The sequence below is a fragment of the Coffea arabica genome, chromosome 2c (assembly GCF_036785885.1).
Source record: "Coffea arabica cultivar ET-39 chromosome 2c, Coffea Arabica ET-39 HiFi, whole genome shotgun sequence".
Lineage (NCBI taxonomy): Eukaryota > Viridiplantae > Streptophyta > Magnoliopsida > Gentianales > Rubiaceae > Coffea > Coffea arabica.
The window spans coordinates 69,113,188-69,119,814 of record NC_092312.1 but is presented as its reverse complement, the minus strand read 5'-3'; positions in this window follow the sequence as shown (position 1 = coordinate 69,119,814).

Sequence of the window (6,627 nt, the reverse complement as noted above, 5' to 3'; positions counted from 1 at the left end):
ATTGATTTTTTTTTACCACTGTCTCAAACTATCAACTATCCAGATCTTTAAAATGGTTTATAGTTTAACTATCAATCTCACTCAATTAATTTCTCTATATTAGAAAAAAGAAGCATATTCTGCCCTAGGAAATATCCGTTTATTTCTAATAACTTTAAATTGATTTTAAAGCGAAATTAATCACTTTCAAAGAAGTTGTACAAAAGTCAATGCATACGATAAACGTTCATCATTCTATGCTGCAATATTTACTCTTATTATTGGAGACAATTCACCTGTGGAGCTTGTCACCCACAAAGGGTGGCTGGCATTAACCCAAACTCGAATATTTTCATGACTTGGCAGCAGGCAGCGGAGGACGTTGCATGGCATGCAGCTGTTGTTCGCGACTCTCCCACCCCGGAGGGCCTTTAATTGAGGACCCTCCTATCTTATACATCTAAACTTTTGTCCTCCAAACAAAAAGAAAACTTTTTGATTTGGTGTGTTGTACTCGATAAGTTTCACCAAAATTCATGCTTAAATGTGATTAAAATCTAAAAAAAAAAGTATGAATAGAAAGAATGGAAGGGCGAGCATATTTGATGCAATATCGATGCATTTTTCGAACTCTAAGCTAACATTAATTCAAGTAAAGCCAACAACAAATTTTCCAATACTACAATCCTTGATCTAATTGAAAAAAAAACTAAGAAGTTTCAAAATTTTCGTTTGTCATAGTAACTGGCATAAGTCCGATATTCATAAATTAGAAAATCGCTTGAATATTATTTTTTTTCAATTAGCATCGCATTTGCTGTGCACCGGGGCCTGGAGTTGCTATGAGGAGGTTGATGCTAAAACAATGAAATGGACAAAACCGGTGTTCAGAAAACCAAAAAGATAAAGAAGAAAAAAAAATGTTTTAGTTGAAAAATTAATTTAAACTTTGAAAAGAAATACATAATTTGCGGTGTGACGCGTAATTTTCATTCATAATTTTCCTCAAACCTCTCAAAGAAATACAGTGAAAGTGATGAAACTTCTCCAAAAATATAATTGCTATGTCATCCATTCTTCACTAATTCTCATTTGACCCAGAAAAAACCATCATACATATATACATGATCAATCAAGAATCCATTCTCTTGTCTCGGCTTCACCACCCGAACGTCTTGCAGATAGTAGGAGTTTGAAGACAGCCACCTGTTTTCGGGATCATCATTGAATATCTATCAGAGGGGGGGTCCTTGAGATCGTATTTGAACAAGATCGAGCTCCAGCATAACTCCGCTGCATTACCAACAGTAATCTGAATGGCCTTGGAGGCATGTATTCACTCGTAAGGCGTTGTCCACGAGGCCCTCAACAAGCCGGATAATGTACTAATCAATGAAAATTTCCACCTGAAAATTGCTGACTTTGGTACTGCTTGTGAAGAAGCTCACTGCCATCTTCTTGCTGATCGCACTGGTAACTCTCGGTGGATGGCCCCTGAAATGATCAAGCAAAAGAGTTCCTGCACCAGGAAGATTGATGTGTATAGTTTTGGACTAATGTTATGCCAGATGATTTCTGGAACAATTCCATTCAAAGGCATGGCTCCAGAAATAGTTGTTTTTGGCGTGCAAAACAAAGATCTGCAACCTACAGTACCTCAGCATTGTTCTCCTGCAATGAGAGATCTAATAGTGTCGTTCTGGTTCTCCAAGCCTAAGAAAAGGCCCGAATTTTGGCAGATTGTCGAAATTTTGGAGCAGTTTGAGGCTTTACTGGCTTCTGAAGGATCCTTGCATAATTTGGTGATAAACCTCACCTCTCAGGATTATGAGAAGAGGCTGCTTCTCCATTGGATCCAAAAGCTTGATCTGATTCATCACTTGGATAAATTGGTCAATAATGCCATAGTATGATTCCAATATAGTTTCTTGATAATTGTGTATCGTAAATTCAGTTAGATTCTACTGTAAATTAGATTCTATTGTGAATTGGAGCATGGTGTCTCCATGTTCAATTTACGCTGTAGCAGAGGGATTAATTGTTCGGTAAACTTGCTTTTCATCATCAATAATGTATGACAAGAATTATTCAACTATAACTACTGAAAACTAAAAGGGTTAGAAAACACTCTTCTTTCATTATTCTTTTAGACCACACAATGTACAAATATATACACAAGTGTAACCTGATTTAGATTCTAAAATCATGCGAATCTAAATCAATCTATAATCTAATCAAATCTTCTAATATCTGATACTATAATCAAAGGAAATCAAATCTAATCTTTCCTAATATCTATAATATCAAATCAAATCATGATCAGATCACATATCTACAACACTCCGCTTCAAGATGGAGCATAGATGTTAACCGTGCCCATCTTGTCACAAATATAATCAATTCTTGAACCACTTAGAGACTTAGTGAAGATGTCAGCTAACTGCTCTCCAGTTCTCACATGACTGGTTGAGATCAAGTTTTGCTGAATTTTTTCACGAACAAAGTGGCAATCAACTTCGATATGCTTTGTTCTCTTATAAAAAACTGGATTTGATGCTATATGAAGGGCAGCTTGATTGTCACACCATAATTTCATTGGAAGTGAATTATTGATTCCCATCTCACATAATAATTAATGTATCCATATAAGCTCACAAGTGGACTGTGCCATAGACCGGCATTCAAACTCTGCACTAGAACGAGATACTACATTTTGTTTCTTACTTTTGCATGATACCAAATTACCTCCAACGAAAATACAGTATCGAGTTGTAGATTTTTGATTAATTTTAGAACCTGCCCAACTGCATCTAGAAAGCATTCAACATGAGAATGACCATGATTACTATATAGCATATCACGTCCTGGAGCTCCTTTAAGGTAACAAAAGATTTGCTCTAAAACTACCCAATGTGGGGTTCTTGGTGAGAACATAAATTGACTTAGAATACTAATTAGATATGTAATGTCCGGACGAGTCACAGTAAGATAATTCAACTCCCCTACTAATCTTCGGTAGATTGCAAGATCTGAGAATAACTCCCCATCATCTGCTGTAAGTTGCATATTGGGGATCATTGATGCACTAGATGGCTTAGCACCTAGCTTTCCTATTGCTTTCAAAAGATCAAGGACATACTTCTTTTGGCATAGAAGATGCCTTGTAACCTCAACGCCTAAAAAATATTTCAACATACCCAAATCCTTTGTCTAGAATCGCGGTTGAAGAAAATTTTTGAGAGCTGCAATACCTATAATGCTACTACCAGTGATAACAATATCATCAACATAAATAATAAATAGGATAAAACCAACTTCAAATTATTGATAAAAAACATAATGATCTAAATTACACTTCTTCATGCCAAACTCTTATACCACCTCACTAAATCTCCCAAACCAAGCACTTTTAAGCGATATAATGGGTCTTTTTGGATTGCAAAATTTGATTTGCCTAATTTAGTCTGTGAAATTTGCTTTCAAAACTTTGTTTGGACAAGTCAGTTTTCTTGCACTTGGTTTGAGAAGCATTTGCCTTTTAAGATAACTACTAACTCTGTCTTGGAGTAAGGGTTCACGTGACTGGTCAGTTTGTTTGTCTAATTTCCACTCAACTGCATAACTTGCCTTGTTTTAGACACATGAAACTTTTTCTTAAAATTTATCCATTGTTATCAAGAGCACTAAAGAAAAGGTGAAAAGTCCAACGGCCAATGAATGCTCGGAGTTCTTTCGCAGCTTGTGCCGCCAACTTCTCCAACCACCGCTGCAATTTATAACCCCTTCGAGCATTCCTCTTTCGACGACAAGCACGGTGCCCGTTACTTGAAACCGCCTAACGTCAAACCATAGCCGCAAAACCGATAGAGGAGGCTCACCTCAATTCTGGATCTGGGCTTCGTTTGATGCGACTACCAAGCTCAATATGTTTGTCTGAACATCATTTCGCAAAGATAACCTATCATTCCTGCTTCCTAAAGAGCAAATTGAATTGCTTTCCCAAATAAGGTTTCCAAATTGAGAACGAGGTTAGTTGTCCCTCTTTGTAAAATACCACTTGACGCACACCCCTTACGAGATACGCGTCAGCCCTAATTCATCATATTGGTTTAGTTGCTGGATTGCTTTTCTTGCTATCTGTTTATTTTGTCGAGAGTAGGGCAATTTAGGCATCATCAAAAGAATTTCTGATTTTCGATAAATTTTTATTTTAACACAGCCCAATTCCTCAAGATTTGTCATTTCCCTCCTCAGCTGGTAATGATGAACGCAAACTGACCAAAGCTTCCTATCCAAAAAATTGGCTCTACTTGTCTCAAGTATAGCCCTTCATGACCTGCATCCGCTTACCACACCTTGACATGGAGTAAATGCCCAACAAGCGCAGGCGATCACTGTCCGGTCCACCAACTCCTGCCCATGCATTCGACGCTTCTTCCGTCCACTCCGTTACAGCCTCGAACGACTACATCGAATCCATGGTTAACTACTTCAGAGTAAGTCCCTGTGACTAATAAAACGTGCATTAACATGTATTGACATCGCATTTTCATGATGGTCTCTTCAAATTTAGACCCTGTAAATATTTTCGAACATCCATTTCAATTCATCCTTTACTCTATTTCTTGAACATGGCTAATCCTGAGTCATTTGTGCTATTGAATATATGTTGAACTTTTTGGAGCTTTTGTATTTACATACACATTGAATTTATACTATTACCTGCCATCTGCTACTGTGATTTCAACTAAGAGGTTTCAAATTACTATTTGGTAGTTTATTTGTTCCCCTCTGGCTATGTGTATCCAAAATTGGTCAAAAGTTTTTAGTATGGTTAGCTAAAAACAAATTCGTTCGGCGATAGTTAAGATATTTATCATGAGTTCAACTTTATGAACACTAAAGCGTGCTCTGTCCTGACTAAGAAGCTCCTCACAACCAATGTACTTCAAGATAATTGCAATAGAAGTAGCACACATGGTCAAACTTATAGGTCATCGAGTTTATTCTTTTACTCACACTTCATAGTCTTGTAGAGCTAGACCTAGTGTAGTTTAAAATAGCATAAAGCAATTCTAAAGATTATACATCTTGATTATTCACAAAAGGATAAGTATTTTCTGAAGAATTTACAATAATTAAAAAACAAATCACGAGAGCGGTTTAAATGTGCTCTGGTGCCTCGATAACTGCTACAGCAAATTGGAGGTCTTAGTCATCTAGGTTTAGCATTCACATCTGGGCTTCGGGCTGATTACATGTAAATTTGGAAAAACTCAGTAAGGTATGGTTTATATGCATGTATGTGCCTATCTGGTTAAGTCTTTGTTTGCATTTAGATGATTACGACTGCATGCAATCATGCAAAATTCATTAATAAGAAGAAATTATGACAATCCTTGATTTTGATATATTAAAGCTGCTTAACTATATAGCTCCATTGATGTTGTGGTTGCAAAAATAGCATGTAATCGAAAAAATTAGCTATGTTGAAATTGTTGGATTGTTTTCAATTTGCTGTGCAATTCTAAGAAGATGTGCAACTCCTTTGGTTTAGTCTGTAGATGCCTCATGACCATACTACTTCAAAGGCTCATTGGGATGAAAATATGGAGATGCACTTCTATATGACATATGTTGATTGGAAAAAAAAAAGTAAGGAATGGAATCCAAACATCGCATCTGAGGCTAATTGGTTGAAACGTGCTGCACACCTCAATTCCGCCTGGGTTGCCTGGGGAAAGCAGTATGGTTGGACTGTCTATCATTCAAAGTACACGAGTTTGAAGAGGATTTGGCATGCCTTTGCCAAGTTAAAAGGTTTACGACTCTTGACCGAAACTAGAATTGGTTAGGACGAGAATAAGAGATGCTTCTTGGCCGATGAATCTCAGTGGACCAATTTGCAAATGGTAAAAACCCATCCAACATCTTTCTTATTGAGAATCGAATTTTTTTTCATTCTTTACTGTTGACACTTATACACTACTAAACTTAATATTAATTGTTAGTTGACTTTGTACTGGCTTAAAATCGAGGTTGTAAGCTCCCATGGTTCTCTTCATGCAATGATACGTATATACTTTTAGGTCCTACTTGTTAGGTTTAATAAATGAGATTATAGTACAGAATTTTGTTAGTTTCTTTTCAATAGGAGAATCAAGATTATAGGAACTTTAGATACCACCAGTGCGTCGACAAATATTTGATACTATCTGAGGTTTTGGAAGGAGAAACTGCCACTGGTAGCCAGGCTCTTTCTTCTGCAGTTCCGCCTTTGCGAGGTCAACAAAATCGACCTACTCATTTAGGAGGGCAGTCAAGTTTGAAGTTTAGTGAGGAAATGTTCACTGGTGGCCCAGATGCCGAATGCTACGATAAAGGTCCTAAAGTAGGAAGCAAGCGAGCTTCAAGTAGTCTAGGGGCTATGATCTCGGTACATGGATCTCACCAGAGCAAGTCAAGTAGAAGTTCCGACAATCCTTTTGTTGAGTGTGCCAACTCGCTCTCCAACCTAGCCTCAGCAAAACTATTGATTAAGGATTGTCGGGAAACCGATTTTCAGAAATTCGATGTTATAATGGCAAATTAGATTGTCGACTCGTTCGAAGGCCTTCACAAAGGGAGGAAACTCACTGCTCTTTTACA